The 10044-nt window shown below is 45.8% G+C and overlaps 1 protein-coding gene across 1 annotated transcript in view; it reads left to right on the top strand.

Moving 5' to 3' along the window:
* Positions 1-434: 434 nt before the first annotated feature.
* Positions 435-10044, top strand: part of STRA6 (signaling receptor and transporter of retinol STRA6) — a 54035-nt gene continuing 44425 nt past the window's right edge. The window contains exon 1 of the mRNA XM_081925632.1: positions 435-846. The gene's annotated coding sequence lies outside the window, so the exon portion shown is untranslated. The remainder of the gene's footprint in view (positions 847-10044) is intronic.

Below are 10044 nucleotides of genomic sequence, written 5' to 3'. Positions count from 1 at the left end.
TAGGTTGGCAGGAGCAGGGACCGAGCAACAGGAGCTCACCCCATCGCAGGGATTCGAACCGCCGACCTTCCGATCGGCAAGTCCTGGGATCTGTGGTTTAACCCAAAGCACCACCCACATCCCTCGTTTATATGCTAATAGTGGTCTAAATCACGGTCTTTTCTCAGCCTAACCCACCTCACAGGGTTGTTGTGCAGATTAAATGAGGAGAAGGAGGGACCATGTACGCCTCCTTGAGCTCCTTGAAGGAAGAGATGGACAAAAACACAGTAAATGAATAAGTGAATGAATAACTCCCTCCACACTTATAGGCCAGAGGGATTAAGAATAGAACAGAGGGATGGACAAAATCCTTGTGGGCAGAAGGGCTTCTCTGCTGCCTTCCTAGACCAGCCGCAGAGGAGGAGAATCACAGGGCTGCTTGTTTTCAATTTTCTGATCCCTGGGCTGGCCCCAAGCCAAGCCCTTTTAGCCGTGAAGGGGATAAAGTTCTTTGCCTGGAGGAGATCCTTCACTCTCTGCCCGCCAGCTGAACTTTGCCTCCCAAGTGTGCCTCCCTGGGGCTGCATCTCTCCAGGGATCCCCTGGTCAGATGAGGGGAGACTTGGGCTCAGCTGGGCTTTGCAGAGTTCCCTTGCCTCTCAAGGCTGAACCCCAGGCAATGAGCTCTTAAGGAAAACAGGTTCCAAGGGGGCACCTCTGGGGAGGAAGGGGGGAAATCAGCAGATTTTGCATGTCTTTGAACAATCTGGACTCCTCTCATCAAGTTGTTTTGTCTACCTACTGGGGAGAAGTTAGCCTTCTCTCTCTGCTAGCCTGCCTTTGGAGATCTTGATTGCAAACAAGGTAATATTCTGTTTTACCTGCTCTGCCTTCAAACCATCTTATTTCCTTTACCAATGAACTTCAGGCTGGCCATGCGTTAAACAGTTAGCCTTTTAAAAAAGCCGCAAAAAAAGTTCTATGTAACCACCGTACTGAACAGTAACGTTTAAAATCCCCAGTTATTCAACCTGTGGGGATTGTTGTACAGTACAAAGAAAGCTGGCCGCTTTCTTTCTTATGAAATCAGCATTCCTGGTGATCCAAAGTACAAAAGTTTTGTTTTCAAATCCTCTTTAGAATTTGTCTTAATTAGAACCAGGAAGTATTATATGAATTCTTTCCTGTTAAGAAGTCTCTCTCTCTCTCTCTCTCTCTCTCTCTCTCTCTCTCTCTCTCTCTCTCTCTCTCTCTCTCTCTCTCTGTGTGTGTGTGTGTGTGTGTGTGTGTGGTGTTTTTGTGTGTGTGTGTGTGTGTGTGTGAGCGAGAGAGATTGAGAGAGATAGAGAGAGAGAATAAAACAAGAATTGTAACTTTTTCTGTCCAGTATAATTTAATTTCTGGAGTTCCTGAGTTTTTCTCTTACGCATTTGCTGGGATTTATGTGTAGTTGCTGAAATTTAAATCTTCAAACATATTAAAAATTGGATGCTTTGTTTAGAGCTCTGCCAATTTCCACTTAACCCCAAGCTGTCATTATCAATGACTACTCTCCAGAGTAAAGTTTCAAAGGCATTCAGGAATATTTATGGGAAAGTTGGGGGAGCTTTCGCTTGAACAAAGACATGTTCGTTGGCAGGACTTCAAAATAGGTGAAGCATCTGATTTTAACATGGGCTTGTTTTCTTGTTTTAAAAAAGAATTGTTTATGATGCTTGTATTTCAGATTTGCTAACCAATACAAAGTGGATATAAATTATATTGTAATGTATTTTTTAAAATAAAATGAGCTCTTCAGTCACCGTGATTTCCTCCATTTCCCATTCATCCCAATGGAAGCTTCTCCCCCCCCCCCCCATGCAAAGGGGGCCTGATCTGAATCTGAATCTTGGCATGAGAGGTTGGGGGCTTTAGCTCTTTGTCGCTTCTGTTGTGGTCCTGATCCATATTGGGCCCCTGCACTTGCTATTTGCAGCAGCTTCTATTGGAGCGAATGGCAAAAGGAGTACTTTATTATTATCTGTTAGATTTCTTCCCTTTCACCTGAAGGTCCCAGGGCTGTTTACAACCACAGAAAATCAACCGAAATACTTTACAGTCAAACAATAGTGTGAGTCTCAAGTATCAAAGGCAGGGTCCATCGCTGTTAGGTGATGTAAGAGCAAAAGGTTAAATGCTCCACATTTGCAATTTACTTTCAAAAAACCTGTTCATGCATTTAGCAATTGCGTGGATGGCGTCTCATCTAATTTCATTCTAAATCTGTATTTTTGTTGCTCTCGAGTTACTCTGCATTTACTCTGGGTCCTCTAGAGCCAGAGCTTTAATATTATTATTATTGTGTGTTCAGGGTTGAAGCACAGACAGCCTTCGCCAGTGGCCGTGGTTTTGTTAAGCAACCTCCTTGTCCAGGAAGGGCTGAACTCCAAACTCTCTTCCTACTCGGGACAGGACTCCCACCAAGCAGAGATTAAACCCGAATCACTGTGGGAAGGCTGTGATTCTTGTTTGGTTGACCTCTCCTCTTGGTGGGGGCCCCCTGAAGATTAGTGAACCAGCCTTCATCACCCACCCTGTCCATTCCTTTGATGTACCCTAAGCATATTAAAGGCCTTCCCTCTGCACCCAGAGGTTAAACACTCTAAGCCTTGATGCAAAGCCTCCAACATTTCTCTGATGAAAATAAGGGCATCCTATTTGCTGTGGGTTAAACCACAGAGCCTAGGACTTGCCGATCAGAAGGTCAGCGGTTCAAATCCCCGCGACGGGGTGAGCTCCCGTTGCTCGGTCCCTGCTCCTGCCCACCTAGCAGTTCGAAAGCACGTCAAAGTGCAGGTAGACAAATAGGTACCGCTCCGGCGGGAAGGTAAAGGGCGTTTCCGTGCGCTGCTGTGGTTTGCCAGAAGCGGCTTAGTCATGCTGGCCACATGACCCGGAATCTGTACGCCGGCTCCCTTGGCCAGTAAAGTGAGATGACCGCCACATCCCCAGAGTCGGTCACGACTGGACCTAATGGTCAGGGGTCCCTTTACCTTTACCTATTCCATAATAATACTACTAATAATACTAATACTACTACTACTAATATTTTTATTTATACCCCACCCATCTGGGGCTGGTTGCCCCAGCCACTCTGGGCAGCTTCCAGCACACACACACACACAAACACACACAAACACACACACACACACCATTTAGAAGACTTCTCTATACAGGGCTGCCTTTGGATAGGCCATATTTCAAGGAGTGAAAATCCAGACAGAAAAGTTGTTGATATTCTTTTGGGAAAGTTATTGAGCTATTTTTAAGGGAAATCGCCAGAAACAACACTGCCGACATGGGTTGCCATACATGCGGATTTTCCTGGATGTCAGCGATTTACGCTCACACACTGTTTCCGACAGCCGATGGCCAGATATGTCCAGGAAATTCTGGACATATGGCAACACTGCTTCAGATGTCTTCTTAACCTATCTCCTTGGCTTGAGGGCGCATAACTGAGGTCAGCTCACAGCCATTGATGAATTTTTGCTAAATAAACAGTGAGGGCTGCACTAATCTCCATGACAACAACAACAAGATGATGCAGATATGGCGGATTTGAGTGGGCAGGTTATGGCAAGACTTTTCTTCTGCAATGTGGATGACAAGCCGCAGTCCAACAGGTGAACCTTTTCCCAATATGACGATGCAGTTCTTTCTCCCCCCCCATTTTTTTTATTCATTTTATAACATAACTAAACAACACAAACAGAAAAATAAACAATACAAACACATTCTTGTCTTATCCTTATTTTTTCTAAACATTGTTAGATGAGCTTCCCCAAGTCCCCCTATCTGATTTTCATTTTACCTCATCTTTAGCAGTTTACATATATCATCATTTTTAACCATTTTTTTATCACGCTTACTTTTACCATAAAAATCTTCACATTTTATCACTTACAAATAATACTATTTTAAAATGCACTATCTTCTACTTCTAACCCTGCAGCCTATATCCACTTCCAAGGCTATTCTGAAATTTAAATATTAACATGTTTTTTCAGATATTCTTTAAACTTCTTCCAATCTTCTTCCACCGTCTCTTCTCTCTGGTCTCGGATTCTCCCAGTCAGTTTGGCAAGTTCCATATAGTCTATCATCTTCACCTGCCATAATATGACGATGCAGTTCTGAAGGGGTGAGGAGGAATTGGGCCTTTTTGCTTGGCCTGCTATCCCTGTTCTCAGAGTGGTTGTGGGAAACCAGCCAGCAGGACCCAAACACAAGAACCAACCCCCAGACGCATTGCTGCCTCCCACTGCAAAGATAGAGCATAGCCATTGTGGCTAGGAGTCATCCATAGCCCTCTTCTCCATTCATTTGCTGAATTGTCTTTTAGGTTGGTCCCCATCACTGCCTAGTTCCATAGCTCAACTATGCACTGCTTGAAGAAGTGGTGTTTTTTGCTTCTACTACTTCTGGCCTGGGCCCCCCGAAATGTTGTTTGGCCTTTGGGCCTCTGCTCTGTCAGAATTTCAGGCTTCCTTCTTTCCCAGCTGAAATATACTCGGAGTCGAGAGTGGATTTCATGGTCTTTATTCAGCTCATAGTGGTGAGGAGGAATGGAAGTTCCCCCACAATATCTGCTTTATGTACATTATTTACATCATGGGCTGCACATGATTGGCTAATTCCGGAATTCTCCTGTAGGCCAATCAGGTTGTGGATTCACTTCCACCTGGAGCTGGATTAGGTGGCTCCTGCAGACCAATCATACTGCTTCATTGTTCTATGACCAATCAGACTGCTGCATTTTGGATCCTATTCAACTCAGTACATAACACCAGCCCTACTTGGAGAAGCCAGAGATTGAGCCTCCATCCATCTGCGCATAAAGCATGAGCTCTGCCCCCAACCATGTGGCAAGGTGAGGCAACTGCCTCAGGCATCATAATTCACCAAGGCAGCAGATCCCCATGTCGATTCTTCTTCCCGCCCTTGTTCCTGATGTAGATCTTCCCTCACCCCTTCTTCTCTGCCGGGGAAGCTGATGCCATGCTTCTCCCCCCCCCCCGAGCCCCAGCCCCCAGCCCCTGGGAGTAGTGAGATAAGGGACAAGGCCTTTTTGACACGAGGAAATAGCAGCAGATAATGGCCAAGGCTCCAATACCACAAGAACACAGAGATAGGGCCCTATCGCAATCCCACTGCAGGCCACAACATGTTCTTAACAGGAAGCTTCCCAGACTCAAGACAGGCTGCAAAACTGCTGCTTGCAATATGATTCATTATTGAATCATTTTGATGGTGACCATCTCCTCTTACTGAGGTTGGGGGCAGAGTGATGACCTCCAGATGTAAATGGACTGCAGCTGAAACATCATCCCTGACCATTGGCTGTCCTTGCCGGGCTGATGGGAGTTGGAACTGAACATCTGGAGAACATCACAGCAACTGCTCTTAATCTAGGTCAGGCGAGCAAGGTGTTGGGTTGGCAAGGTTTTGCAGCCTGTTCAGTCATCCAATGGCTTTGGGAGCCATTGATTCCACTAGGATTGTTCCTCCTGTCCACCTTTCACCTGTTCAGCAGGAGAAGATGCCAGGAAGACTCCACTGGCGGTGATGCTTTCATCTTCAAGCAATTCTTGATCAACCTTCATGAACCCAGCAGGGCATAATGCTTGTTTGTTTGGGTCTCATATAAGCCACTGTTCTTTGCCCCCCAGCCCCCATCCCATTTGTTAGACTCTTGAAAACATCTTGGTCACAGGGAAGAAAGCTGTTTAAATCAAGAGTTTGGTTTACCTTTGGCCCTCCAACCAATCGTCAGGAATGAGTTGGAATCACTCGGCATCTGGAGGGCTGCAGGTTAGCTGCCTCTAGTTTATGAATAGATTCGGAGCATCCTTTTATGTTAGATGGAGCTGTGACAATCTCGTAATCTGGTGAAACGGGTTCACGTCTCCGCTCCTCCACATGCAGCTGCTGGGTGATCTTGGGCCAGTCACACTTCTCTGAAGTCTCTCAGCCCCACTCACCTCACAGAGTGTTTGTTGTGGGGGAGGAAGGGAAAGGAGAATGTTAGCCGCTTGGAGAATCCTTTGGGTAGTGATAAAGCGGGATATCAAATCCAAATTCTTCTTCTTTTTCAGCCTAGTTAAATGGTGGATGCGGCCTGTTAGTCATCTCTTCACTGTCTACCTGAACTTGCCTCATATGAGATCTGAGAAGGGCCATAGCTTGGTGGTAGAGAACATACTGTGCATTTAGAAGGGCCCAGGCTCAAACTATGGTATCTCCGGGTTGCCTTGGGAGAGACTGCTGTCTAAAACTGCCTTTGGTGGGAAATATGGAGCCAGATGGACAAATGGTTTCAGGCAACTTCCCACATGGCTGTATTTTTTAGGCACTCCAGTCAGCCCGGACAACGTAGGGCCATCTATTTCCCACTTCAGGTCTAGATTTCATGCTACTGTGTGGATTTGTGGTGCTACCACAACACCACAACAGTTCAAAATGCTCAAACTGATGTGCAGCCAGTTGCAGATGAAAGCTAGAGCTTCCTGGATTCTCAAACAGCTGCCGGGTACTCAGAACAAACATTTGGTTACAGTCAGTACTTATGGAGGGACGTGGGTGGCGCTGTGGGTTAAACCACAGAGCCTAGGACTTGCCGATCAGAAGGTCGGCGGTTCAAATCCCCACAACGGGGTGAGCTCCTGTTGCTCGGTCCCTGCTCCTGCTAACCTAGCAGTTCAAAAGCACATCAAAGTACAAGTAGGTACCGCTCCGGCGGGAAGGTAAACGGCATTTCCATGCGCTGCTTTGGTTCACCAGAAGCGGCTTAGTCATGCTGGCCACATGACCCAGAAGCTGTACGCCAGCTTCCTCGGCCCCTAAAGCAAGATGAGCGCCACAACCCCAGAGCCGGTCACGACTGGACCTAATGGTCAGGGGTCCCTTTACCTTTTTACTTATGGAAGTATAATATATCTGATTGAACGCATTTGATAATTTCTGGCCCTCCTTTGGAATTGATGGCACATAGCTGTGGTGAGTTTGAGACCCTGTCCTCACTGAGATGCAAAACCTGTGTCTGGGCCACCGCACCTCAGATGGCAAACAGGTACCAGCAGGATGCTTCTATCTGAAGAAGAAAATAAAAATCCATGCATGAATTGAATTCTTCTTTCTGCCTCTCTCTAGTTTGCCTGCAGCAATTTTTTTTCTCAGGCTGTTTCCCTGGAGAGAGGGAGAGAGAGAGTGGGGAGAGGATAAAGGATAGAGAATTTGGGCACAGAAGAGTGTGGCTTGATCTGTATTAAGTCTGCAAAGCACCATGTATCCAGACCAGGAGAACAAAGCTGTCCTGTGTGTACACAAAGCCCCAGGTCCACCTTTCAGTTGCAACAGGTGCTGCTGGAACTGAATAGCCTTGCATCTTGCCTTAATAATCCCTCACACGTTTGCAGCTGCCTTTAGCTCTTCCAAAGTGGGTCAGGTTGCATTCTGAGACACTTTGCCAAATCCCCCCTCCACATACTGGAATGGGAACTAGTTGGTATGTAGGCAGGGGAGAACAAGACTCAGCTTTCCTTGGGGTGGAGTGCAGAAGTAGCCCCACCTCCCTTGCAGGGTTATTGTAGGATAAAGTGGGGGAGCGGGCATTAAGTGATTTTGAGCTCTTTATTATTATTATTATTTTTACAAATTTCTCTTTTACAAATTATTCAAACATTACCATATTTGCCAAATTACAAGTTTTTGACTTCCACCAGCTCCTCCCACAATCCTCATATTTTATATTTATTACGCATTTCCTTTATAATATATTGCCAGTTGATAATATCCTTTCATCTCGTTTTCTTTTACAATACCCTTTCTCATCACAAAGCCTCTTTAAAACCGACTAGCGTTGTCTGTTCATCACAGATATTTTCCAGATAAATCGTAAACTTTCTCCAGTCCTCAGTGAACTTGTGATCTTTCTGGTATCTAATTTTCCCAGTCATTTTATCTAGTTCTGCAAAGTCCATAAGTTTCATTCTCCACTCCTCCACTGTCGGTAATTCCTCTTGTTTCCATTTTTGGGCCATTAAAATTCTTGCCGCAGTCACTGCATATTGAAAAAGTTTGTAGTCACTTCTATTAATTTCTCTTCCTGTAATTCCTAACAAAAAAGCTTCTGGTTTCTTTACAAATGTATATTTAAACATCTTTTTCAACACGTTATATATCATTTCCCAGAAGCCCTTCACCTTCTTACACTCCCACCACATATGGAAAGAAGACCCTTCCTTTTTTTTACATTTCCAACACTTATTACATGTTTTGAACATTTTTGCAAGCTTAACCGGGGTGATATACCATCTATATACCATTTTCATAAAGTTTTCCTTTATCGTCATACATGCAGTGAATTTCATATTGTGATTTTGAGCTCTTTGCAGGAAGGAGGAGTGTGTGAGAGTTTTGTTTCATTTTTAAAGGGTGAGGTGTTGATTGCTGAGCTGCATTCTGGTCCTTCATACATTTTTGTAGATATATTGATTTTGTACACCTATTAACCTACCTACCCTGGAACTTACTGCAATGGCTGTTATCATTTGAACTTCAACAAAATACTCCTGGAAAATACTCTTTCATATGAAATACTCCTGGAAAATTTTTCTGCTAGAGAATGGTAGTTACTTTAAACACACTGCCTTAAAAAAGAGGGGGAAGATTGGCATAGAATTTGCATGTGCTTTGATGTATAAATGCAGCTTCAGATTTAAGTAGATTTAAATACAAGCCCTCTTGCCCCAGGGAGCGAGGCTGGGAGCTGCCTGTCTGCCCAGCCTGCCTTCCAGGGGCAAACTGCAGGTGGGTCTCTCCAGGGCCCTTGCTTTATTTTCCTAGGGATCTGTATCACTGAACTGGGCGTGAACCTGACAGCCCTTCAGTTAGAGGAAGCCTTCAAACAGACTAGGGTGGTCCTCTGTAAATCAGGACATGTGGCCACCGCAAAACGGATCAAAATATTGGAAGCGAGTGGACCAATTAATGGAGGAGACAGTTATTGGCAGCTACTAGCCACAACGTGGGTGGTGCTGTGAGTTAAACCACAGAGCCTAGGACTTGCCGATCAGAAGGTTGGCGGTTCGAATCCCCGCAATGGGGTGAGCTCCCGTTGCTCGGTCCCTGATCCTGCCAACCTAGCAGTTCGAAAGCACGTCAAAGTGCAAGTAGATGAATAGGTACCGCTCCGGCGGGAAGGTAAACGGCGTTTCCATGCGCTGCTCTGGTTTGCCAGTCATGCTGGCCACATGACCCGGAAGGTGTACGCCGGCCCCCTCGGCCAATAAAGCAAGATGAGCGCTGCAACCCCAGAGTCGGTCACGACTGGACCTAATGGTCAGGGGTCCCTTTACCTAGCCACAGTGGCTATGCTGTCTCCATAGCTGAATGCCACAGTGCTTTTTCTGGAAACCACAGAAGGGGAGAGGGCCCTTGTGCTCAGATCCTGCTTGAACACTGGACCAGATGGGCCATTGGCCTGATCCAGCAGGCTCCTCTTACATTCTCAGATCTAGGGAATGAGGCCAGTTTGTCAATGAAACGTCTTGTTATATGGCGCCCCCTCCTCACAAATCTCTGAGCAGTGCAAGAGTCCAGGGGTATCAGTTGCACTTCTTGGGGACTGTGTTTACTTTAGGACAATGAGACACAGAAGTCTGTGGCATCTTTATGATCTATGGTTCATTTACGCATGTATACAGCCTGAGTCTGAATGGAGAGTGTGTGTGGAGCATTCACATCCCAAGAGGGTCCTATTTCTTCCCCTTGCTGCAGCCCCAGATTCCAAGAGAGCCCCCAATATCACATGTGCTATGCCTGCCTCCTGCCCACGCTTGCAAAATGGACCCTGTTTCGGTTTGCTTAGATTCACTTGCAAGTCTTACTCAGAACAAACCCATTGAAGTGAATGGACCCAACTAACTTAGGTTCATTAATTTCAATGGGTCTGCTCTGAGTCAGACTTACGTTTTAACAATGGCAGCCACCATCCAGGATGACTTTCAAGCCCAGATTCCT

This window comes from Podarcis melisellensis, assembly GCF_964234715.1.
Source record: "Podarcis melisellensis genome assembly, chromosome: 9".
NCBI lineage: Eukaryota > Metazoa > Chordata > Lepidosauria > Squamata > Lacertidae > Podarcis > Podarcis melisellensis.
The sequence above is the reverse complement of the archived record's forward strand: the minus strand, read 5'-3'. Positions and strand labels throughout refer to the sequence as shown.